Genomic DNA, 26181 nt, shown 5'->3' on the forward strand with positions numbered 1-26181 from the left:
ACAAGGGGTACAGAATAGAATAGACTAGACTATTTCAGTTGGAAGGGACGTACTATGATCACCTAGTCCATCTGCCTGGTCACTTCAGGGCTGACCAAGTTAAAGCATGTTGTTAAGGACATTTTCCAAATGCTTCTTAAACACTGACAGGCTTGGGGCATTGAGCCCTTCTCTGGGAAGCCTATTCCAGTGTTTGATCACCCTCTTGGCAAAGAAATGCTTCCTAATGTCCAGTCTAAACCTGCCCTGGAGCAGCTTTGAACCATTCCCATGCATCCTATCACTAGGTAACAGGGAGAAGAGATCAGCACCTCCCTTTCCACTTCTCCTCCTCAGGAAGCTGTAGAGAGCAAAGAGATCACTCCTCAGCCTCCTTTCCTCCAAACTAGACAAACCCAAAGTCCATAGCCACTCTTCCTATGACATTCCTTCCAGCCCTTTCATCAGTTTTGTTGCCCTCCTCTGGATACATTCGAGTACCTTAATATCCTTCTTAAATTGTGGGGCCTGTTTCATCCCATTAATCATTGTCCAATGCTCCAATCTATCTAGATCCCTCTCCAAGGCCTCTTTTACCTCAAGAGAGTCAACACCACCTCCTAGTTTGGTATCATCAACAAACTTGCTAATGGTGCATTAAACTCCTGCATCCAGATCACTGATAAATAAATATATTGAACAGAACTGGCCCTGCAGTTGAGCCCCAAGGAACACCACCAGTGACAGGCTGTCAGCCAGATGTACCCCGATTCACTACAACCCTTTGAGCCCTGCCCTTCAGCCAGTTCTTCACCCAGCACACTGTGAACTCACTCACCCCCACAGCTGGACCACTTGTCCAGAAGGATGCTGTGAGGGACAGTATCAAAAGCGTTACTAAAATCCATAAAAAACTACATCCACCACCTCCCCTTCACCCACTAGGTGGGTGACTTTATCATAGAAGAATATCAAATTAGTTAAACAGAACTTTCCCTTTGTGAACCCATGTTGACTGTGCGTGATGACTGCATTATTCTTTAAGTGCCTTTCAATAGTATGCAGTATACTATTCTCCAAAACTTTTTCAGGAACTTTTTCAGGAGGTTAGACTAAGAGGTCTGTAGTTTCCTGGGTCCTCCCTCACACCCTTTTTGTAGATTGGAATAACATTGGCTAGCTTCCAGTCAGCGGGGACCTCCGCACACTCCCAAGACCTTTGGTAGATGATCGAGAGGGGTTCTGCCATAACATCTGCTAGCTCCTTCAGTACTCTGTGATGAATTCCCATAGACTTGTGAACATTCAGCTGATCCCTTACAATTTCAGTGTCCACAAATGGGAAATCACTGTTCCCACACTCATGCTCCTCCAACTGAGGGGACTGGGCAGCCCAAGGTCCATCAGTATTCTTAAAGACTGAAGCTAAAAACCACATTGAATGCCTCCACTTTTTCTTCATCCCTACTAGTCAGATGACCATCTTCAACAAGTATCGGTCCAATGTTTTCTTCAGACCTCCTCTTGCTATTAACGTACTTTAAAAAACCCTTCTTTTTACCTGAAACAACACTGGCCAGCTTCAACTCTAATTGAGCTTTGACCTTGCATGTCTTCTGCCTGCGTATACGAACCACAACTCTGTGCTCTTCCTGCAAACCCTGACCTTGCTCAAAGGAAACCAGCAGAAGAATTCACAACCACTTCTTACACCACTTCACATAATCCTCTTTCAAGCACACTCCCAGGTATCACAAATTAATAGCTCTTTCCCTATTTCTCTTGTCCTATACTGTTAGCCTATTAACAACAACCCACTTTGCACCTCCTATATCCACATCAGAACTGGGACGATCTGCCATGCTCAAGAGGATGCACAACATGCTAATCAGTAAAGCAAATTAAAATCCATAGATTATAATCTGATCCTGACATCCAATTTGCTGGGGAGTAATTTCCATCAGAAGAAAGATCAAAGTGGCAGCATACAGGATTGGAGTCTTACTTTTTACCTAAAGCTACCTCACGAAGCATCTTTTATATCCATATTTTAAGTCCTGTTCCACTTTTTCAGTGTCACCTGCACCCACAATGATGCTACATTTAAATATACAACTTGCAAGACAGGGCTTGAAAAACACCTTTCCCCGTAGTGAGTAGGAGGTTTTTCCTGCTGAAAACAGAAATGTGTCAAAATCAAAACATAACCTAAACTTCCACTGAACACTGCCTTTCTCTCCCCATTTCTCTCTCTTTGTATTTGTCTGCTTTGTTTTGACTTTTTAATTAAAATCTGATCTTGTAAAATGTCGTTTTTAAAGCATTATTGGAATTCGAAATTGAACCACCTGCATTGCAAGTAATTACTTTGTACTTAAACGCAGGGATATCACTGGGGAAAAGACCCCCAGGAAGCACACGCTGGTGCACAATGGTTGTCCTCAGTGCAGCTATGTAGCCAGTCTGGCTTTTTCTAGGTAAACCTCTAATTTCTTTGTAGAAGTCAATACTTCAAGGAATGCGATTGGCAGAATTAGCAGGCTTGCATGATTTTTTTTGTGGCAGACTGTGACGGTTTACTCAGCTCCTGCTCAGGTTTTGGCTTAACACACAGCTCACGCCAAGGCCTGGCACATGCTGGGAGCAGCACCATTGGGTCAAAGCAAGAGCAACACGTCTGCTGGACACAGCGGGCAGGAAGAGATAAGGGCCATTCTGCAGCTGTTCTTACCTGCAGTGTGCTGTCCCCTGCAGCCATCATCTCCTGTATCTCTGCAAAATACCTGCCTGGCAGTTGCTTCAAAAATCCCCTAGCTGGTGGAAACGGTACAGACCTAGCTTCCAAGCTGGGAGGTATAAATGTATCAGCTTCCCCAAAAAGCCTCTGAAGCAAATCCAACACAGCAGCTGCACTGCCGAGTCTTTACAAAAATTATTTTTAAAAAATTTTAAAAAACCACAAACAAACAAAAAACCCAACCAAGCAAACAACCCCCCTCCCAAATACTCCCCCCAAAACACAAACAACAACAACAAAAATTGATATCATGTTTGTAAACTTTGTTCACTGTTTCTGCCTGCTCTGGCTTTACCAGTTAATGAACCTGTCCAAACTTGTGAGTTTTTAATACTAATACTCAAAGCACTATGCAAAGACTACAAGAGAAAATACTATATCTCAACACATTATATCTTTTTCAACATTCATCTTTTCATTTTTTCCTCAAACTAAATTGGAAACACCCTTGAATAGGATCAGCATTTGAACTGAAGCATGCCATTAAATGTAGACGAAGGTTTTCACACGGAAAAGAGGAATGTGGTCAGTTAAAATTAATTTCTCCACATCTCGTAAGATATTTGTTTCAATATCTAGGGTGCAAGTCCTCTCTGTAGCAAAGTCACCTTTATGGATGCCATTATTTTACTTCAGGAGATAAAAACAACCTTGCCACACAAAGGCCACTCTTCTGCATCATTCAAATATGTGTATGTGACTTTTGGGCTCCACTGAAGCCTCAAGCCTCAGAGAATCTGGTGTTCATTTTGTTCAAAGTTAATGCCACGTGTCTGACAGTTGGTAAATTGAGTCCCTCTTGTTTCCTGGGCAGGATTTCTCACTTGTTATCTTTCAGTGCTCTGAAAAAGATTGCTTTCAAAATTGAACTTGTCAAGTCAACCGGTTCACTTCTGAACAATCTCTAGAACGTCTGCCTTCTGAGTCGATGCATTTTCATTCATTCATTTAGGGCACCTTGAGAATCAATGCAGTGAAAGAAAACACTGGTAGCCCACTCCCACAGATGATGGTAACTCATAATGCAATAGAATTGTGTAAGCATTTAGCATGTATACATACATGCATTTAAACACAGATATACGGCTATATGTCTATAAAAACCTATGGTTGTCATTACTACTTGCAGACCAGGTGTTAGCAAATCTGAAATGAAATCAGAAAACTAGATGAAGCGTAATAAAGACCAGTCAGTGAGATAACTGGATGGCATTTCTATTGCCAAGCCAAGGATTTACGTGGCAGCTTCTGCACCATCCAAAATACAGAGCGCAATGGGTCATGAGGCAAACACAAGAGCTGGGACCTGCCAGTACTTCATTATGTCTAACAGATTCTGTCATTGTAGTCTAAAGCCTGCAGTGGAAGATGTAAGTTAAAAAGCAAAATTAAAAACAATCACTCCCCATCCCAAAACTTCCCTCCCACCCCACCATTACTGTTTCAGAAATGTAAACTAGAAGAGTATGACTTTTCCTTAAGTCTAGTAAGAAGCCTTGTACTTTCAAGATACTGATTTTGGGAGGAAAAAAGTAAATAAAAATCTGACCTTCATTTTTTCTTAAAATTGATACAGCACTCAAAACTACAAGCATGTTCATACAGTTAAGTGCCCTGTTTTGTGCTCTGTTAGGGAAGTACAATTTTAAACTTGCACTTCAAGGTTAAGAAACCGCATATACAGCTTCACTGAAACCCAGATCTGAAGCCACAGGGATTCAAAAACTGTCTAGAGACTGAGCAACAGTAAGTCAAGTGAGCAGTTAGCTTGTGGACGGTACATGAGCGACTGACAAAACCTGTAGGAAGCTTTATTTACTCCTTCAGTGAGCCTAACTATGCCCAAATGCCTCATCACACCAACAACTGTAGGTGGACAGAGATGAAGAGGAGACACACCCTAGGAGGTACCTAAACCCCCATCCAAGCAAGAGATAGGAATTAATACTATACACAGAGAGAGCAACTCCGCAGCTGTGCCCAAGGGAAAGAATTAATCAGCCAGAATGTGCTATCTGGAACTGTATTTCCCTTCATGTTCAGGGCTTTCCAAGAGGAAGCTAAGACTGGACAGGAGACCAGAATCTGCAGGAAATATAATGCAACAAGCAATTAACCACTAGCAAACAAAGTTCTCTTGTTAGTAAATTAGATATAACAGCACATTACTTCTCTTTCTAGTCCCAACTTGAGAGGCATTTCATATAGGGGAAGGCCTCAATTTCCCCGGCCATGTGCAAATTCAGGCTTCACTAGGCCTCCTGGAGACATTTACTGCAAAGCATCTTTGTACTTGCTGCGTTCTTCACAGCACTAGGAGATGTTGGAGATCTTCCCACTTGGAAAGAATTCTTCTAAATTGGAAAGAAGGCACAACACCTTGCCATCGTGCTGTCACGTTGGAGTTTGAACTCTTTTTGACACTAGATTGTGTCAAAATGGAAAAAAAAAAAAAAAGGCGAATTGACAGCTTCTGTAAAACTTGGGAGCTTTCTTTGAACTCAAGGAATCTGGTTTAGAAACTATACCGTAACACCGTCTGACGCACAGCAAAGAACAGAGGTACTCAAAAGAAAAGCAGATGCTGCCAAAGTTGGCCTTTGCTCTTGTTCCTTAGAGGCACAAAAGAGCGTGGCAAAAAAGAAATAATACAGCCAGAAACCATAAGGGGTATGAGGAGCCACTGTACTTAAGGTTTCTATGAAATGAACATCACGTGTTCACAGTCTGCTTTTCTATAGGAATAAAGATACCTGTATACACATGCATAAATACAAATATATTATGAAGAAAGTATGCCACCTTACGCAAATTTTTGCACAATGCTTGCTTGACTACAAATAAGGCTGTAAAGCATCTTGACTTTTCTCCAGATGTGATATCAAATTGATTACAAATTTGGTTTTGTTACCATTAGCTCCACCACAAACTTCCCATAGGACAAGGAGACAGAGAGAATACTTGGACTCCACCCTGTTCAGAATGACTGATCTTGATGAGTACATTCAAAGGTTTTTCTGTGTCCTTATACTAATAAATAAATTTCTGCTAATGTGTATCTAACAACGTGCCCCAAAATGATTTTAAAGGAGGCGGCTGAGCTGGCAGGAGCAGCTCCATGGGCTGCTCTCCATGGATTACACATTACCTTTGCTGATTTAATTGTCCACATGCACTAGGTGAGATGAGACAATCCGCACCCTACAATACATGCTGTAACTTCCGTAACCCAGACAGCATAAAAGAGCTCTCTCGTGGCTGTAAAGACTTACCAGCAGTGAAAGTCTACCCTTCCATGACCTTTTCTGTGTCAGGCATGGTATGAAGACAGCTAACATAAAACACTCCCTGCTAAATAATCCGGCCACCCTTTTCTCTCTTTCCCATGAAAAGCCATTCCCCTCCTTCAGCTTTGCCAGTAGGCCACTTCATTTTGACCTTGGCAATAAATACTTCTAAAATTATAGTGGTCAAGAGATATTATTATTTGTGGGTTTGGCAAGAGAGGGGGGAGAGAATCAGTGACCAACCAACATATGTTAATGGCTGTAAGGACATTTCAATTTAAGTCCACAGACTTTCCAGATATATATGGACATGGCTAACATCTGTCATGACAATCTCCATTCTTCTTTCCCTCCACATTTGTAACAAAACCATACAACAGCAAAATTGCTCATACTTAGCAAGACCTTGTTACTCAGAGTGCCTTGGAGAATACCCTTTATACACAAGGCAAGCTTCATAACACGCTTGCAGTTTATTTTCTGCATTTAGATTTGAAGATTTTGTCTTCTGCAGGAATACTAACAAAAAAAAATATGTCAGCAATTGTTAAATAGCATTTCATTTGCTATCATTTATCACATCAAGCTTGTTGAAGTTCATCCATATGACAAATACCTTTTTTCTGTCTCTGCTTCAATTTTATAGTGACTTGCCTGCCTTTATTAGATTTAATACCTGCTGAAGTTAAAAAGAAACTTAAAGAAATTCAAAACAGCAAAGATGATGTAAATCTTTGCAACCTACATGTCCAGAAGTCCTAACTAAGAGCTGACTAGACACCAAAAACCAGGACAACCCTTCATCTCAGATGAAGTATCTTTCATTTGCACGCTATCAAAATTTTTTAAAACGCTGGTACCTGAACCTCCCTTCAGTCCTTTAGGAAGCCTCTATTAAACTATACAGCAGTAGATAAAGTTTGGCAAAATTAACTAAAAAAAACCCCCAACCTACAGCTCATAGGCACTAGAAGCATTATTCAGCTGATATGAAGGAATTGCACAGATTTAACCTCAAACTACATTTGAAACAGCTCTATAACAACAGAAAGACACGTTGAGACTGAGCCCATAAACAGACCTTGCATCTTCCATAAACCATTACAAACAGCATCTCCATACTTTCAGAAAAGTTAGGCTTAAGTTATTAAAGGTTAAGCTTAAAAGTTAGGCTTAAATTATTAAATTAATAGAAATGCAATATGCACTTGCGCTATGGAAGGGACTTCCAGAATGCTAACTTCCTTTTATAATTCCCCTGGCAGGAGATAATTAACTTGTGAATTCATGATACAGAGTATATGACTTGCTCTTGGCCTACTGTTAGTGCCCTATACTCATAACTCTTAAGACCATTTTCAGATGAGAGGAGCTTTCATGATTATGCTACTTAGCATGAAGAGCAGGGAGTAGTGGATAAATTAAAGTTTAGCTACAATTTACCAGTCGCATCAGGAGCGGGTATAAAATTGCATCACTCTATTACGGCTGTAGTTCCACATAATTATTTTTACTGACAGCACATCTGATTTAAGAGGGCTAACTCTCCCCCACCAGTGTAACCGTGCTCTCTTCACAGCAGAGTCCACTGTCACCTTACTTAAGCTGATTCAGTTACTTGCATTGCCACACTCTAAATTAGAGCTGCGAAATCAGGCAGCTAAAATAATGCAAACATAAATAAATGAAACTTTAATGCAGCTATGGTAACATCCACCAGTTTCGAATCTGACCCTGTGTTGTTCATGAACTGTAACTACTTCTTGATTTCAGGAATTTATTTGTGTGTCTGTCATTTGGGTCTAAACGATGACTGCAGGGAGACAGCAACATCTAAATAGACCATCACATTCATCAGCTGCTCACCGGGTTCAAAGTGTTGGAGTTATTTTTGGTCAGTGCTACACTCTAATATATGTATCGTATTTCCCCCTTAGCATAAATGAAAGGTGAGGGTGAACTCACATCTGTTTGCAGGCAGTTAATTTTAACCATCTCCTACCCAGCCAAAAGAGTCCTGGACTAGGGAGACCTTTTGAAGCAATCAGGAACAAATAAGGATTAACTAATTTCTGTTGACCCCAGAAAAGGGACCAATATCAAGCTTGTGAGGCTGACCTCAGACCAAGTCCTTCAATGAGACATCTTCCACCTGGAGTCAAAGCAGATCCTCTGAGATCTGACCACAGGCCTTTGCACACAGCCAAGACAGGTCAGCTGTTGGCCAAGTAAAGAATGCTGGTTCACCAGAACTGCAGGCAACAAATCAAAAGCAACCATAATGTGAAGAACATAAGGAAGCGGTGGTCCAACACACCAAAGAACATAAGGTTGTTCATGATCTCCGTGCAGAGGAAAGACTTTTTTGACGGAGAAGCAACCGTGCACACTGCCCAAGGTAAGGGGCAAGGGCCATGTGCTCAGGCAAGCTGAAAGTTATCCCTATTCAGTAGGTATTTGCCTTTGGGATCTTTTCCCATTCCTACTAATTGGAAATAGCTGAGCTATCTCACCAAATTTCTGTGAAGCTTCATATAGACAATGATAAAACTGTAAGGTCACAGAGGTGAACAGCATTTATTATTTTTTTTTAGTTTTAAATATTGCTACTCTGCCCATGGCCTTGGCTGCAGCGCAACTGAGAGCTGCCCCCTTCCTTTGGGGACCTTGGAAAGAGCTGTGGGAGCTGCTTTGGGGCTGTCTTTGGGCTGAGACTCTACCATTTGGCTACAGCATCAATCCTGGAACGACAGCAGAGCTCACACACTCAGCAGTTAGTGCCTTTAGACAGGCACAAATAATTCACAGGTCAGTGGGTGGCTGTGAGAGACGACAGCCTCTGAATGATGAAGGCCAAGTTCTCTGCTGAAGCGAACTGGAACAGCATGGCAGGGAAGCCAGCAGAGATCCAGCTCTGAAGAGTGGGGAGCCCAGCCTATCCAAAGCCACTGAGAAATTCCTGTGTATTAACAACTACTAATTCCAATTTCATCAAGATCTTGCAGCTTCTCTCTGCATTTCCTCCTCTGTTTCCACTCCCTTTACTTCTCTTTTTCTCCCCCTCAATACTCTTCCCTTGTCTTTTTCCAGTTTTTTCCATTAGACACTTCTCACCCCTTCGTGTTTTCCTTTATGTGACGCACTGACCCCCTCCTATCATTTTCTAAACCAAATATCCTTGTCTGACTTAAGAGATGTTTCCACATTTAAACTCTACTGTTATGAAAGAGATGGAGGCAAACGGTGTGAGTTTTGTGGAGTCAGCACACAGATATGCAGTGCAGCATTTCAATCCATGGTACACATTTTTAGATGAAGAGCCTAGAAGATTGCTTCTGCTAGTTTAAATAAAATGAAAGGGCACAATTCTGAACGTGCGTCATTACTGGGGATACTCTCTGAGCTACTGTAAGCAAGCAGTGAGGTACAGAAGCAATGCCAGCTGCAATCACTGTAGGTCCTGGTATGTTTAGAAATTAATCAAAGTAGCTACTGCAGAATAAGTACTTTAAAGCAGTTTCAAAAGTTCAGTTTCTACACAGACACTCTCACTCCAGAACAAATGTCCTCATAGGGAATTATATCTATATAATTAACCTAGAATAGTTTATCCTTGAAAAAGTCCAGGAGTAGACAGATCTTAGGATTTGGCTGATCACACAGAGAAATCTTAACAGTCAAATTCACCTTCCCTACAGCTTTGCTCATTTTCTTTCAACTTCATTTCAAGTCTTTATTGCCTACTTAAGCAACTTCCACTACAACTTGTGATCTTACAGAAGAAACCAGAGAAGGGAAAGTATCCACTGCATTGAGGAGAAATAGGGTTAGGAACAGGCAGGGCTATGAAGAGAATACAGCATTTCCCCCCAGCAGTAACCAGGCATAACAGTCTGTGGGTTGAAACCAGAGGAAGATCTCTCATTACACCAAGCAAGGAGGCTAATGAACATAGCTGTGACTCGGTGCTGCTAAACACCAGACAAGCAGAAGATAGCATATGTATCTCTCAAGGGCCAATGCTCCAGCAGACTTTCTCAGATCCTTTGCTTAAAGGAAGAAGTTTTCATGACCTGGCCGTTAACTGTAGACTTCAGCAGAAAAAATGTAACAGTGATAACACTGATCAGGTTGCGCAATTCAGCCAGCTTCAAAACCTCACCGAGTATGGAAGCAGCAGAAGATGCGTAAAAAGCAAAGGTGAGAGGGTTGTTTTCTGAAACAGATGTTCTGTGTAGTGCCATCCCACTTAACTGCCTTTAGTAACACAGGCCATGCCTGAAAACCGAGAAATGCCAGCATTTTCCAGATGTATTATACCCCTTAGCATCACCTTCATAAACATATTTCTCGGTGGTCTTCAAGGAGTTTAAAGATCAGCCTGTATCTACATTAGGGAAGTAGGGCAAAGGCAGCTCAGACAGAAGTCCTCCTTTTAGTACTCTCCACTTTGTATCCTTGCAGCCAAATATCTTCAAAAGAGCCCTTTACTCAAATTTTCAGAGAGCTCTGGTCTATCACTTAGGCAGCCAAAGAGGGGAAGAGCAGTTTATAAATGTGCTTGTAGCTCTGCTGCTCCTGAGATGACACCAAAGATCAGACTTTTCCAGTACCCAAGGGACATGCAACATCCTAAACACCTGGAAGACAGGGCCACCCATTTAAGGAATTAAGAACTAAATGAGCTGGTAATTTTTGTCTCATTCTTCTAGAGCCATAAAAGACATGCTAAAAATATGCAAATAGTCAGTACCATCTCTGACCATATGAAGTTGTTCCTGTTTGCAGTCTCTTTATCCACCCTGAGACAATCTTGTCACCATTGCTTTCAGAAGCCTGATTTTATCTTTTTATCACTGCTGCTACAAGACAGCTTGACTGCAACGAACATGTTCGTAATGAAATCAGTTGACCCAGAAACGAAGCGCTAGCACCGACCTAGATTAAAAAACAAATACAAGTAAAACCTCTCTCTGAACTGTAGGCAATCCATGCTAAAATGATGGAGCAATACAGAGACTGATCTGTAAAAGGAGACTGTAACCAAGGTCCTCTGGTTCTGCACTTGTGCCCGGTTCTTAAGCTTTCTTAAACTTTCTACAGTTTTAAGCATGTAAGTGACCTACTTAAGATAATGTAATTAAAATAAGCAAGAGTGCAATTATCTTTCGTACAAGAAGGTCTAAAATTTCCTGTATTTTTTTTTTTCTTAGAAAGCAGTGGCTTTCTTGGATGTTGTATATTATTAAGATAAAGCAATTTATTTTTGCAGAGCTCAGTTTTAGACTCCTTTTAGAACTGTGGATATTCATTTACTCACACAAAATATATTTAATAATATATGCCTTCTATACTTGCTTGTTTCATTTACCTTACAGTTTTCTCTAATAAGAAAGCTCCTTCATAAAGGGATGGGTTTTTTGGGTGCCAAACACAAGATCTACAGGACTCAAAAAAGGCATAACAGCACATATCTTCATCAGGCTTCTATTAATCACATGCTTTTCGTCTTCTTTGACTCAAAATGGCAATGCAAAGTAAAATCGTGTGCTCACACACAGAAAACTGCAAATCCCCTCTCAATTGCTTTTCTTTGCTTCTGATCTGACTCTGAGATTTCTCCTAAAACCTTCCTACTTGTAGTGTCTCCCAAATATCATAATCAAAGGAAATATTTCACTCGTGTTCCCAAATGGAGAGTGCGTGCATAAAGGTGGAAGCACTACAGAGAGGACTGAACACCAGAATACCAATTACACCAGAACTACAAAAACACATCAAAGCCATTAAATTTAAGAGACTTCGGTTGATGTCAAGCATGGCGGAAGAAGCAGAAAGTTCAGTTTAAAAGACAACCATATAAAAATGGCTCTCACTCCTCCAGGTAAATGCCTCCTTGTTAGCATATTATAGTTACCACTGTAGTTCACATTACTGACAATACACATCCAGCAGCAACACCAGCGGGTATTTTAAATTACATCTGTCCTACTGTTTACAGCTAAGTCTGTTCTGGGAGCAGAAACCCGACTTCACTCCAGTGCACTCCCCTGCAGCGCCCGTTCACGCTGAGTGCAGATGCTGGGGTGTTGGCAGTGCCAGGGGAAGACAAGGCTCAACCTGAATTTCACATTTGAGAGGTAGGGTATGCAGGGCTTTAAACTGCTTTGTAGGATTGAGGTATAAGCAGCTTACCACAGAGGGGCCGGGATATGGTTTGTAATCAAATCTAAATCTCCTCAGCACCATTTTGTCCCAGCCCCGAGCCCAGATTTCTTCTTTACTGCAGAGCTGACACTCCAGACTGTGAGTTCACATTTCATAGTAAAAAAAGTAATGAAAGGAACTCCCGTATTTCCTGTTTAACATTTCAGCCTTCTCAAGGGTAATAAAACAAAATCTCCCTACAACAACAGATAAGTCAGACAAATAAAATGTCAAACTACTTTAGAAATAAGCTAGTCAAGATAATAGAATAAATCTCTTGGGGAGCCATTAATTGCATTCTTTTATGCATTTGGTAAAGAAGCTTCTAGAGAACGTATGATAGCTAATACAAAAGGATGTGCTATTTTTGTATCTCTTCTTTAAAATGAATTTAGTGCTGACAAAAAGATATCTGATTAGTATCTGGGGAACCTAAAACCTTTCCTACGTCCTTATGAGGAATGATACCACTGACAGTTCTATTAACAAACCAAAGCAGAGGCTGCACAGTCGGACAGAGGGAGCCCCATGTTGAGACTCCAGGGCAGGGATCCTCATCCTAGTTCTCCTGCCAGCCAAGTGACCATGGGGGCAAACTTGTTTCTCTGTTACATATCTGCAAAGTGAGGTTAATGACACTTCACAAAACACTGAGATCTATCGGCACAACGCTCGTTGCAAGAGCTTTGTACTTTTATCACCACCAAATTTCCTAGCAGCACCCTAACATAAAGGGAATAAAAACCCCGTATCAACCAAATAAGCAGCTGAGTTGTGAATAAAACATCAGTATGGGATACAGCCATATTTATTCGCTTGGATTGCTTCCTGCAAAACAAAGATGACAGTAAGAGCCCATACTAATAGTTACTCACAAAACAAGAACATATCAGTTAGACTTAACTTTTCTTATTATTCTTTCCAAATGACTTGCCATTGTCACCATAATACAGCATGAAAAATAGTGCACTCCTCAGCCTCTATTTTTGATTAACCAGGTGCTCTGGGAATTTCTGTCTATCCCTAATCATAATTAAAAGTTGTTATCTCCATTTTCAATGTGGCTTGCAGGCAATTAAATCTATTTGGAAAGAAACAACTTTTTTTCTTCCATAGAAATTACTTACTTGTTTTTAAAAATAAAGCAGATCTGTTTGGTTAAAAAGCTAATTCTGATCCCTCCTTTTGCCTAGATGCTATTAATAAAGTTTCCTCATCTCGCAGTGACTCTCATAAGCACTGGAGAAATTCAGCATCTCTCAGAAGATTGCAATATGATAATGAAAGCTCTTGCAGCAAGCCCTGTTTCTGCCCTAAGAGCACAGGGATGTGCTAAGCAAAGGTCCGGCTTATGAGTTGTCTGAGGAAGGAATCTTTAAGGACTGTCTAGCACAGTGTGGTTCTTTTCTTGTCTGAGGCGCACACAGATAAGCAGAGAGAAACTCTTGGTTTGCAAATCATTTCCCTGGGCTCAGATTCCTGGTCCTCTGTTTTCAGTTTGGTCTAAAATCAGGGTTTCACCTTCATGACTTTAGTTGGCATTTATAGTTGGAAGAGGGCTTCTCAAAGTGAGATTTTCACTTTTTATTGATTACAGCTGTCAAAGGAGCATGTAGGTTTTCTCCATCCTGTCAGCCCCAAAGTGTTTAGCATGGCAAACCAGCCTCCCTGACAGTAGTGAGGCAAGAAGAGCTACAGAAAAACAAGAACTGGTGCGGAAAGCAAAGCATTACTCCCCTCCACAATGACTCCACTCCTACCATCAGGCATGTGGGCAAAAAGTCTTTTCATGGCACAAAGATTGTTTTAAATACCTCAGAGCTTACAACCTGACAGCTTCTGGTCTAGGCTCCTTGTCTGCACATAAGCACTGCACAGACACAGCCAGACATTTCCCTCCTTTTCTGCCGGTGAAAGGAAGACAACAGTGTGCCATTTTCCACTGCACCATCTCCTCGTCTGTACAGCAGAAGTGAAGGTTTTGGCTAAATCTCACCCCCCAGTGATACTGAGCTTGAGATGACAATTCATTCTGCCTGATTTCAATGGTGAAATACTACTTGGGAAACTGACACTTCTTTCGTGTACTTTAAAGTACAAGCACTTATTATATCCATAATCAAATACATTAATTATCAACCCCAAACAGATGCCCCCAGCACCACCATGTTTCATTAGAAGCCCTTAGAACACAGAAAAGAAGAGTTTGTCTTCAGTCTGTAAAGACAATCTTAAAGACTCAAGATAAAAATTTTTGCAGAGAAACAGATTTTGTTTGGTTTTATTCCTGCACACTTTATATGGCAGCGTTGTGCACAATGCTCTAAGGATGAGGCAGTAAACATGGCCCTAGGACCTGTATCCTCTAAATTATACAGTGACACAGAATGAATACTTACAGTAACAAAGCAAACAAAGAAGCCTCCTACTCTTCTCCGATCCTTGCCTATTGGAAGCTCTGCTTGAGTTAAATATATAATCATATAAAAACAACAAAATCGTCACTAGCAATGCAGAAAATTGGGTCATTCCAGCTGCTGAAAGCTGTGTTTGCTGCATCTCCTTGGCCTAAACCTATAATTCAGTTTGAGAATTGAAAGCAATGTTGCTCAAGGTCTGACACAGTAATTCAGAAAGCAAAACAAACCCTTAGTCCGATTATAGACTCTATTAGGTGGTAAGTTATGGCCACTTTACCAAATTAACTGGCTGTTTAACTGTTTAACTACATGGACAGAATAGCCCTTCTGAAGGACTTGTATTAACAACAGATATTTTAGTCTTCACAGACAACACAAAGGGTGAACAGGTGACAAAAAGAGTCATTTTCTAGCATAAATCACCGAGCTTTGATTGATACAACTCAAGAAGAAAGCTAGGAACTGCAAGAGAAGAGTCACTGAATATCAAGCAAAATAACATTTCCTGGTAGACACCAGCTTTTGAGAGTATGAGAATACCTGAGTCAAAAGTTAAGACCAATTAACATCAGATGCCCAACTTCAATTATGCTTCACACCACAGACCTTGATGAAATCCTCAGTTTGCATGTGCTGCAGAAGCCCATTTAAGTAGGAAAGGAAAGGAAGTATTTAAGACAAATAAAAAGAAAGGAGGAAGTCTAACCCTCCCTTTAAAATGCTTCACCGCTTCAGATCCACCCACTTGGAAGTTATTACAGTGTTTTACTTGTAGCTTTATTCTTCCAGAAGATTCAAAAATATTTTTCCCTACAGGGCTTTAGAGGGGACTGAACATAAACTCAAATGTATCATCTTCCTTTCTCCCCACTTCAGGGGCTGCACTCTGTGAGATTATCCTGAATATATTTTGGTGTCTTAGTCATTTGTTGCTGGGTAATCAGCTATATACTTACAGCAACTGTGCCATATGCTGCAGCATCTCTTTTTTAATCTGTTTATCTGTCCTTCTCTTACCACAGCATGTTCTTCAACACCTCCACCGTTTTTATAACATGATTGGAAGGACTGGGTTGGTTTGTTTTTTTTTTTTCTATTCAAAATGCATAGACCATGCACAAAAGACACAGGTTCAATGGGGAAAGAACGAAGATGGACAGATTTCACACATCACTTCGGTAAACAGGGTTTGGTTTTTTGGGGTTTTTTTTCCTTAAACAGTGAAGGTCTTAAGTTACCAGCGTGATCCATTATATTAGTTATAATAGCTTCTGCAGGTTGTCTCTTCTACTCTTTAAAAAGCCAGTCACTGAGGCCTTAAGTTCAAATGCAATTATCCACTCAGAACTTCATTTTAGATCAATGAATTGATCACAGCCATTCATGTACCTGATGCAGGAATGGAAGCTTAGAGCACTCGACGTGATCCCAGTTGGAAAGGTGGCCTCTCCGCAACCAGCAAACTGGGCACCTGCAAAACAGGAGCCTGTGTGTCAGAAGCCATGCGTATTTTACAAAATACAAGGAAAACTCTAACAGTGTCTTTCGGGAAGGACAACAGAGACCCCCTCATTCACTGGACTAAAATTACTGGATTGAAATGTAATAGACAAAAACCTGGCAAGTATAACAGTTTTCATTAGTGGTACATGAAACCCATAGCTTGGCTCATGAAGTCATTAGAATGACAACACCTGCCATCAGCAGTGGGAGCAGAGCATGGGGGAGACATCACGTTCTCAAGCTGATGGGATCAAGCTCTTCACTCTCAATGGGGCTTAAGCTCCTTTCTCCCATGGGCACTTCTGAACATCCCACACAGCTCGTTTCCACTTAGGCCAATGTTCAAGCACTTAATTAGAACAGAGTAGCATTATCAGCTTATTTGCATAATCTGAATCACATTAAACACTGCATCAGATATGAGTGCTTCATGGAATTGAGACACAAAAAAGATGCATGCATAAATTCTATAGATCCAGAATATGTAATGTATAAATCCATTATTCTGGGGGGAAAAAAAGTTTGTTGAAGAACAGAAAATGGAAGAAACTAATATAAATATAATTTATATATAAATATCTAATTAATATTAAAAAAAAATCAAAAATCCTTCCTAAAATCAAAATGCTTTCATAAAATACTGAACGTTACAATCTCGTTATTACCTAATATTTTGGTTTTTTAGAAAGTGATGTTTTTGATCTTTTTCTCTATAACCACAAAGACTAATTTTCATTTGTGTTTTTTTAATGAAAGCTGAGCTATTCCCAAAATCTCACGCATAAAGAAATTGGAGGTTTTTTTTAAAAATTTAAAAAAAAAAAATTTATAGAACAACAGAAGGTGTCCTTAGTGGGACCATACAGTACAAAAAGACTGAGATGACTGCACATAGCACTGGAGGAGACAAGACAGAAGGGAAAATAAACCTCCATCCGAAGTCAGGTCATTGCCCACTTGATGCTCTGTATTAAGCTTAGCTTCACAGAATCACAGACCAGTAGGGGATGGAAGAGACCTCTGGAAGTCATCTGGTCCAACCACCCTGTTCAAGTAGGGCCATCTAGAGCCACTTGCCCAGGATTGTGTCCAGACAGCTTTTGAAGATCTACAAGGACGGAGACTCCACAACCTCCCCAGGCAACCTGTGCCAGTGCTCAGTCACCCCCACAGCAAAATAGTATTTTCCTGATGTTCAGAGAGGGCCTCCTGTGTTTAGTTTTGTGCCCATTACCTCTTGTCCTGTCACTGGGCACCACTAAAAAGAGCCTGGCTTCAATCTTCTTTGCACCCTCCCTTCAGGTATTTTTATATACATTGATAAGATCCCCCCTGAGCCTTCTCTTTTCAAACCTGAATAGTCCCAGATCTCTCAGCCTTTACTCATACGAGAGATGCTCCAGTCCCTTAATCACCTTCGTGGCCCTTCACTTCTGTCACAGTAAGACTCACATACAAATGCATACTGCTTCTTCTCAAAGCCCACAGGGCACATAGCAGATGCAGACGTTAGATTCCGTTCTAATACAAGCTGCCTGGGAATCAACACTCTGCCGGCTTGCTATCAGCAGGTTTTAGTAAAAAGGTGGCTTGGAGACACTTCCCTTCCTCCAGGAGCCCAGAGAACTTGAGAGCAAGTGGTTTATCAAGTGCTATGGCTCTACTTTGGCTTTGCCCATGCTCCTCACCCCCCATCACCCCAATTATGAACTGGATGAAAGGCTTTAAAGTAAAAGCTTTTAGGTGGGAAACGTTCTAAGCAGAATAAAAAGAGTTTTTATGCCAATGCAATGACTGCCAGAGTTATTGTTTAAGGCAAGATTAGTGCACTTGGAGTGATAGAAACCATCAGGAATGGACAATTAAGAGTCCAGACTAATCCTCAAAGACAAGATGCTTAAAGACCTAATAGCCTGACTAAAACCAGTGAGATCAGAGAGTGTTTTAACTCTTTCAAAAGGCCTGCAAGGCATTTGACACTATTTTCCCAGTAGGTTTTCCTTGCCTTCACTTCAAAGTCATCCAAAAGGGTGAACTTCAAACACCTGTTTCAAGTGAAGAGGATGGCACCAGAGGATGTGTTTTATTCAACGAGACAGACTCTACAAGAATAAACATGAATGCTCAGCATTCCTGTCCTCTACTTACTTTGTGAGAAAAAAAAAAATAAAAAATCTGTATGTTCTAATTACTGAATAAATTAGATAGATTAATTAAATTAGACAGAAGAAACACGGCCATTCCTTCCCATTTAAGCACACTCCCCGTCCAGGAGAAGTACTGAGAAGGAAAAAAAAAAATCTATTGCATAAATTAAACAATTCAAGTACAGCATTAGAAGATCTTTCAAGTAAGAAGTAATGCTATATGAGAAAGGAGACTATGAACCACTGATTGCACTGATGTGTCTTTACTCACTTTTGAACACTTCTGCTACTTAAAACAGCATTACTGCATCAGGCACGGAGCCTGAAGTGCCATGCAAGATACCAAATCTGCTTTCCCCTACAATGTCTTCAATCCAAAGTGCATCCATAGTACAGGAACAGATTACTCACAACTGGTAAAATGCATCCAAACTCTATTTCCCAGAAGCTATCAAGAGACGATTTTATTGAAGGGAGGCATGAACAGGACAACAACTTGGGAGAACTCTACATATTAAAAAGGACCTCACTGGGACAAATATGCCTTTATTTTCATTTCCAGCTTATTAGAAGAAACAGAATTCCATGCTTGTTCCAGTTTCAAATGGCAAAAGCAGCAAAACCAACAAAAACTTGAGTAAAATTAAACTTGGAGGAGGAATTGTTTCTACATTGTACCTATCCAAAGTTTCTGCCTTGTTTCCAATCCAAGAAAGTGCTTGAGAGTCTTGTGTATCACTTGTTGTAGCTTGACTTATAGAGACAGAATTTGCTTGACTTCTGTTCTTAGAGACCACCACGACTTTAACTCCTCTGCTGTACATCTTTTTGCATTTTAGCACAGAGATCTACATATAAAGATACAACTGACCAGGCACATAGCCCAGAAATAAATTCTGGGCTTTTGCCTGAAAAAGAGGAGCAGCTCTACCGCCCACCAAATGAAACATATCTATAGGCAACATTACTAAAAAGGCTTCTTCCCTTTTCACAGTTTTTAATATTTTTGTGTTGTGAACTTATATTTTCATGTCTGCCAGAAAACCAGACTAATAAGGAATGTCAGCATCTATTTTGTTGAAAAATTTTAAAACCATACTGTCCCCACCAAAATATTAACCACAAAGTTCTTCTTTAGACTTTTTCATTTAGCTTTCAAAGGGTAAAAAAAACCCCAAGATCTCTTTGTTGTCATCATCTGCTTTTTGTTAAATCCATATGCTCTCTTAGCCCATTGCTACGGTTGTTGATTGTTCACTGATGTTAACTCGCATTATTGCAGACAACAAGCTCAAAGCTTACGCAGCTTCAGGCTTACTTGACATGAATCACACTGCGCCTTTTCAAACTCCTGCTACAAAGTTCCCTTCAACAAAAATTAAGCCTCTGAGGTTACAATTCTGTATGCAGCCTAACTAGTCCCAGCTAAAGCAAAAGAGATGTAAGATGTAAGGTCAAAAAAAATGTTTCTGTCCCCTTCCTTTGCTTGGTGTTTGTTTAAATTCTGCCTGTCTGGAAGGAAAAAAGCACTGAAAATGTTTTGATAAATTAAATGAAAGGTTTTACTTAATACTACTACACTCAATACTTTCTCCAATACTATAAAATAACATCCTAGGAACATGCTTAGCTGATTTTTTTGTATGAGAGTCTCAATAGCATTCTTAAAAATGCATATCCAGTGCTGACACTGAAACACATCCAATCATCTTAGAATCATAAATAATTTCTTTAAAAGTCTGTTACAAAAGCAGAATTCATTGCTCTTCAGCAGCCACTCCAGCTGATGAAGCAAGCTCAGTTTCCCAGGGGAATAAAAAAGTAATCACAAATGCAAACCAGAAATCTGAAGGGCAGTGGCAGTATGGCCAAGGTTAGAGAGATCAGCTTAGATGAATATTTCCATCATCCCCTACAGGCACCTAACAGGGCACTCCCTCTCCTGGGAGGGAAGACATCTCTAGCTCAAGGTCTCCCTGCCCTGGTACCCAAGGTTCACCCTTGGCCAAACTTCAGGATTAAGAGTAGGTCTGAGCCACCTGATGGGGATCGCCAGGCAACTGAAAGGAGTGGGGAACACTTCAAGCCTGAATATGAAATATCTGAACATCAACAACATGAGCCACGGTCCTTGTCCTTGCAGCTGGAGAGAAGCTCTAACTAGCAGCATTTTGCAGGTAGCTCCCACCTGAGAGTGTGTTTTTAAGCAACAAGAATTACGTACCACCACCACCAGTCTCTCAAACACACAGACACATCTAACACAACAGCCAGATAGTCATTACCTCCTCGTTTCCCCTGATGTGTGAGACTCTCTACCAGGAGAAGGCTTGTCAGAAAACAATTTTTAAAAAAATACTGGCACACTGAAGGCTCTACTTTTCACCAGGATTCAAAATGGGTACATTTTCCAATCCTTTGTAAAACATTTCCTTTCAGCATTATTAATTGGATTGTTTTCACTTCAAGGCGGGGGAATGATTGACAAAATGCTTCTACCATCAATAAAGAATCATTATTTCTGACATTTCTGTGGAAAAAGTGACTATCAAAAAAGTAATTTTGGTGTAAGAACTTGACTGCTCATTGACAACACACCACCCCCACCCGTGTTCTCGGAAGGGCCCGGCACGGTGCTGTCTGCTGCCTGAAGACAGCATCATCTACAATGCCTGCTACCAGAAAGACAGCTTAAAGCCTAAGGTATCAAAAGTCAATTGAATCTGGAATTCCTCGAGGTACGGCATCCTGTAGCTGATTTTCACATTCTCTATATATTCTTTTCTCACTATCTGCAGAGATCCTCAGGGATCACATTTCTCTTCTCTGCATCTCCTGGAGCACCAGAGCAGAAAGGGACTGAATTTTCTTCCTGTCCCGTGACAGAAATACATCTACTCCTGATGGGCTGCACGGTACCAGAATGCTGCAGTCTACTATTTGATAAGAAAAGGCAGGAATGATGAGCTTCACAGGCTCCCAAATCCAACACAGCGATATAAATACGTTTTCCCTTGCGCTGCATATTAGCTTGGCATAGAAATGATTTGTGTCAACACTGTATACAGATTGTTCACAACTAAGATTAGAGCTGAGTCTGGAAAACTTATTACACAAATAATACATTCCAGCAGTTCAAACACAGACGCAGTAGAGAAGAGGACGGTATTGACTGACAAGAAGTCACCCAACTCCACCCTCAAGCAACTCTTGTTGCTGAGGTATTCCAGAGAATAAAGCCACATTTGATCTTTTCATATTTCCTTATCAGATATAACTTAGTAACAGGTATGCTTAAACTGTCCAGAAGCCAGCACAGTCCCGAGGAAAACAAAACCTTACATCAGACTCCTGAAGGTCCCAGGACCAGATATAGAAATGAGACTGCAAAGAAGTGAGGATATTACTCCTGTCCGTAGAGATCCAGCAGACTTCAAAAAAATGACAGGGGCCTTTTTCAATATATTTAAGCTTCAACAAGCGAAAACAGGAAGATTATAAAATGTCAAGACAATTCAATCTTTTGCTTTTCCTTACAAAGAGCAAGACATTTATCTAAAGAACACTCGAGGGTTTTTGATCTTAGCTGATACTTAGAAGACATTTAAAATAACAAGACAAGGCAGGTAAATCCTGCACTACAGCACATGACTTCAGACCTCTGAGAACAGGGACAGATACTCAGGTGAGAACAAGGATGAAATTAACGTAGGACCACACCTGCTCACCCTCCAGCTTCCACTGACAACTGAGCTACTGTGACTCATCCCCAACAGCAGCAGTGGCAAGGACAAAACTACCAGCAATTCACTGAGCATCAGTCCCACAATACCCAGCACTGCTGCTGGCAACGGGAGTTTTGAGGGAATTTCTCAGATACAAGGTACTGTGAAATGGAGTTGTGATGCTTTCTTCTTATGCCTGGGAGACAGCTTTCTGGCTGGCCTCTGCTCAGCAAGATTGGTGATAAAGATTTCATCCTGCCCCAGCCACTCCAACTATGCCTGCTTTAGTTGGGCTTTCTTTGCTCTGGGACTAGATAACAAGCATTTAAAACACAGAAAATTTCAACCTGTGGTTGAATGCACATTTTTCACTGGCATTACAGTACCACGCCAGAGATGAACGTGTTCTTTCCTATGATGATACGCAATACTCACAAACATTGAGGTAAATTAAAATAATGAGGGTTTTGTAATTTGCCTGGCTTTCATAAAGTTTCTCCGGCTCCAGGCTGGAATTTCAGGTGTTAAAAAAAAAAAAAAAAGGAATAGGAAAAAAATAATCTCTGACACGAAGAACCAAAGCCCTGGTAAGTGAGATATTCATCTCAGGAACAGCAAGATGTTAATCTTGTGAGTAGAAGAGAGGTTCAACCTGAGATCTGTGAGGAGGACAAGTAGTCTTGAATGTGGTTATTCCAGTGACAGAGAATGCCCTGGCCAGCCTTCTGGCCACCTAACTGGCAATGTTAGGTGACAAGGCTGCAGCTCGCTTCTTCTGTGTGCGAAAATCTTAGAAGTTTTTTTTTTCTTTAACATGGGTGCAGAAGATGCTCTGCAACCTCTCCCCTCCCTTCTAAGGGTCTGGCTGCCTGGGCTCAAGCAAGCCCAGGCCTAGAACAATATGACCATAAACTGAGACTAGACTGCTGGGAAACAGCTAAGTGTGAGAAAGTTCTGTGAGATACCTCCTGCAGGGCCCTAACCCCTTTGCTATGGAGGTGCACTTAAGCTCAAGCCCCTGGGCCTTGCCTGAGTTCACACAAGCTTGTGCCTGGCCCTCTACCTCATAGTGCTCATATGTGCTTATTATAACTGCAACACCCTAGCTTGATCTTGGACCTTCCTCATCTCTATGCATTGGATCGCTGCACTCTTGGCCAGCCCTGGTTACCACCACTGGGCTTGCCTGCTCCTTCTGTTCAGGTGCAGTGAGACTTGCCGAATTAGTGGTGAGGGCACTGTCCTGCCTGCCTTGCTGTTGTCCTCAGCTCCCACCTCCCCTTCCCTTGTAGGGCAACCCACACTTGAGCTTGGAGCCAAGCACCGTGGGATCCTGGTCCTGAACCTGCCCAGAATCAGAGCTGGTCTTGGCCACAGGTAGTTAAAACTCTTAGAGTGAGTAAGGGAGAGGCTGCAGACTGCTGGGGTGCTTTGGGCAATGACACAACCTTGTAAAGCACATTCAAGTCTTCTAAGCCTTAAAAGCTTCTTGAGGAAAAAAAAAAAAAAAAAAACAACAAACTACTCCCTCCCAGCTTTAACTATAATCTGCCATATAACCTTGCAGAAGTATAAAAAGTTTTCAGCACAAGTCTAATATGAAGAATACTGCAAGGTGATCCCTTTTCATTCGAGTTGTTCTGCAGCAATATTTCCCAATGCTTTCTTCTTTGCCACAAAGTAAATCAATTCTGCCCCAAACCCACAATGGTTAAATTACCAACTTACCCTTCTCTGTTATCTAAGTTACATTAATTATGTTCAGCTTAATGGAAGCAATTATTTAATTAGTACTAACTGCTGTTCACCTATATACTCCTGTAGAAACGTTCTGGGTTACACACGGCCCAATTACCTGCGGAATTGCACAGCACCTCATCACAAAACTATTAAAAGTTCAGCAGAAAACTCCCTAGACAGTACAAGGCTTTCTTTTTCAGAAAGCTGTGATGCCAGTGGAGTAAAACTGAGAGGGTTGACGCATACAGCTTTGAAACAGCTGCCCTTACATGTAATGAGTTTATCTGTTTTAGAAATCAATAAAATATTTCCCACCTCCCCCAGCAGCATTAATAGCATGACTACTACTAATATGGGCATAGTACTGGACAGGATGAGATTCCCACTTCAGTGAGAGCTGACTGCCCTCGGACATGCACATACACTCAGAGACCGCACTTCAACAAGCACACAACTAGATGGCATGCACAAAAGGCAGGAGGAAGAAAGTTAGCCTAAGTGTTTCTCTTAAGCTAAGCTTTGAACTTAAAACACTTCAGATACTCGCCTAAAACTCCACAGCATCAATGTGGACCTAAGCGACACATTCAAGCTTGTACTGCAGTGTGACTCTGGTCCTTGACTCCTAGCTTTATGACTTTCTCACTGTCCTGGTTCCGGTGGGGATAGGGTTAATTTTCCCTGGTATTCCATGCCATGTGAGCCACGCCCACCCTGAGCTGCCGGGGGAGGGGGCAGGAAGTTGCTGCTTAAAAGCGGGCTGGGGCGTCCCGGGTCCAGTGAGGCTGGCAGAACTCACTGCCTCGGGGCAACCAGAAACATAGAATGACTGGGGAATGGGAGGTCTCCAGGGTGCATGGAAGAGCCATAAGCATTGGTAATCCATACATAACCAACCTAGCAGGTCACTGAAATGGGAATGTTAGTTAATGTTGGCCTGGGAATCACTTACTGAGCAACCCTGAGGGTAATGAGATCTTATCTATACAGACACTGAAGACAATTCACTGAAGTTAACGAATTTTGTTAGGGTATTACTTTCATTAATGTCTTTAAAAAGAGATTTCTTCTACCCTGTGTAGATAACCGTGCCTGGGAGGCTTGGGTAGGCAGACACAGTTTGAAGACACCCTCTTGAAAAACAGCTACCTCATACAAGGGACAGAGAAGACAATGAAAAGCTGAGACGTATCTGGCTGGAATTCAGACTGCCAAGAAACAGAATGGCCACTCTTAGCGATTGTGTAGAATTGCTCAAAAATACATACTTTGAACGAGCTATTGGCCATGTGGAGATCCCCATGAAAAGGCCAAGATGTTTATATCAAACTCCTCTGCTAACCTCCAGAGAATTTATAACCAGACCACAAGACACAAGCTTCGCTTATTTACAAGCGGAACAAATCCATGCGTGATGCTTGTGCTTCCACCACCCTCCTACAAGGATGGATCACAGCATGCAACATACAGAGCTGCAATGGGCCTCCTGGGTGGCTTGTGAAATCAATGGCAAATTAACCCAGGCCTCAGTTTTTAGAGGGCTGCATGTCAGCCAAGGACGAAGTGGGAAGGGACTGTCAAAGTTTAAAAAACAATTCATCCAACTTGCAAAGCAACTCCTCACACCTCACTGGTAACTTCTCATTAGCACTTAGTCTTTGCTGTCTGGGAGCACGTGATCATTTTGCATTGCACATGTGCTGAGTACAAAGCTAAAAAAGTCTCAGCCCCCAAGGGTCCATGGCCTGACAAGATGACAGCACTGCTGGAGTCCCCAGACTGAGGAAGCACTAGATAATGGGGGAGAGGACGAGGATCCTGATGAGGAACATCAGAAGTACCGGTCACTGGCCCACCAGGCTTAAGCCAACTAATCCACAGCAGGAACACCAAAAGGCTGTCTCTCTTTCCTTTTCTCCTCTTCCGCTTAATTAAAGTGATTTCTAGCGATTAGCTGGCCTCTAAGGTTTGTTTTAAACAGCAACTTCTTTACATCCCTACTAAAAATACAAAAGTATACAAAGCACAAGTGTCATTCTGCACAGAGGGTGCTGAAATATTAAAATCCTTTTCTTCATCACTGTGAACTCAAAATATTGTCACACCAAGCATAGTTCTAAAGATGCAGACAAGATAAGTTGAATAACATACTCTACTGGAGTGTAACACTTTAACAAACTACAGATGTATCTGACCTCAAGTTAATTGACTAACAAATCACTGAAGACCTGGGAAATGAAGGCCAGAATGAGGAAATGTCTTCCCTCATTTCCTATCACCTTCACCAGCGCATCTTCCAACAGTCCCAGGGTTGCATTTTACAGGATGCTAAAAAAGGAAAGGCAGCCACTCTGAAATTTATAAGGAGCCAAGGGA

The 26181-nt window shown here is 41.4% G+C and overlaps 1 protein-coding gene across 7 annotated transcripts in view; it reads right to left on the reverse strand.

The window, feature by feature from the left end:
- The window catches only part of TSPAN4 (tetraspanin 4), a 471022-nt gene that overhangs the window by 285602 nt on the left and 159239 nt on the right, over nucleotides 1-26181 (reverse strand). For 6 of the 7 annotated variants that reach the window (XM_063331344.1, XM_063331346.1, XM_063331343.1 and 3 more), the window contains one exon: nucleotides 16080-16161. The exons of the other annotated variant lie outside the window; for it this stretch is intronic. The gene's annotated coding sequence lies outside the window, so the exon portion shown is untranslated. The remainder of the gene's footprint in view (nucleotides 1-16079; nucleotides 16162-26181) is intronic. 7 annotated transcript variants of the gene reach the window in all.

This window comes from Chroicocephalus ridibundus, chromosome 4, assembly GCF_963924245.1.
Source record: "Chroicocephalus ridibundus chromosome 4, bChrRid1.1, whole genome shotgun sequence".
Lineage (NCBI taxonomy): Eukaryota > Metazoa > Chordata > Aves > Charadriiformes > Laridae > Chroicocephalus > Chroicocephalus ridibundus.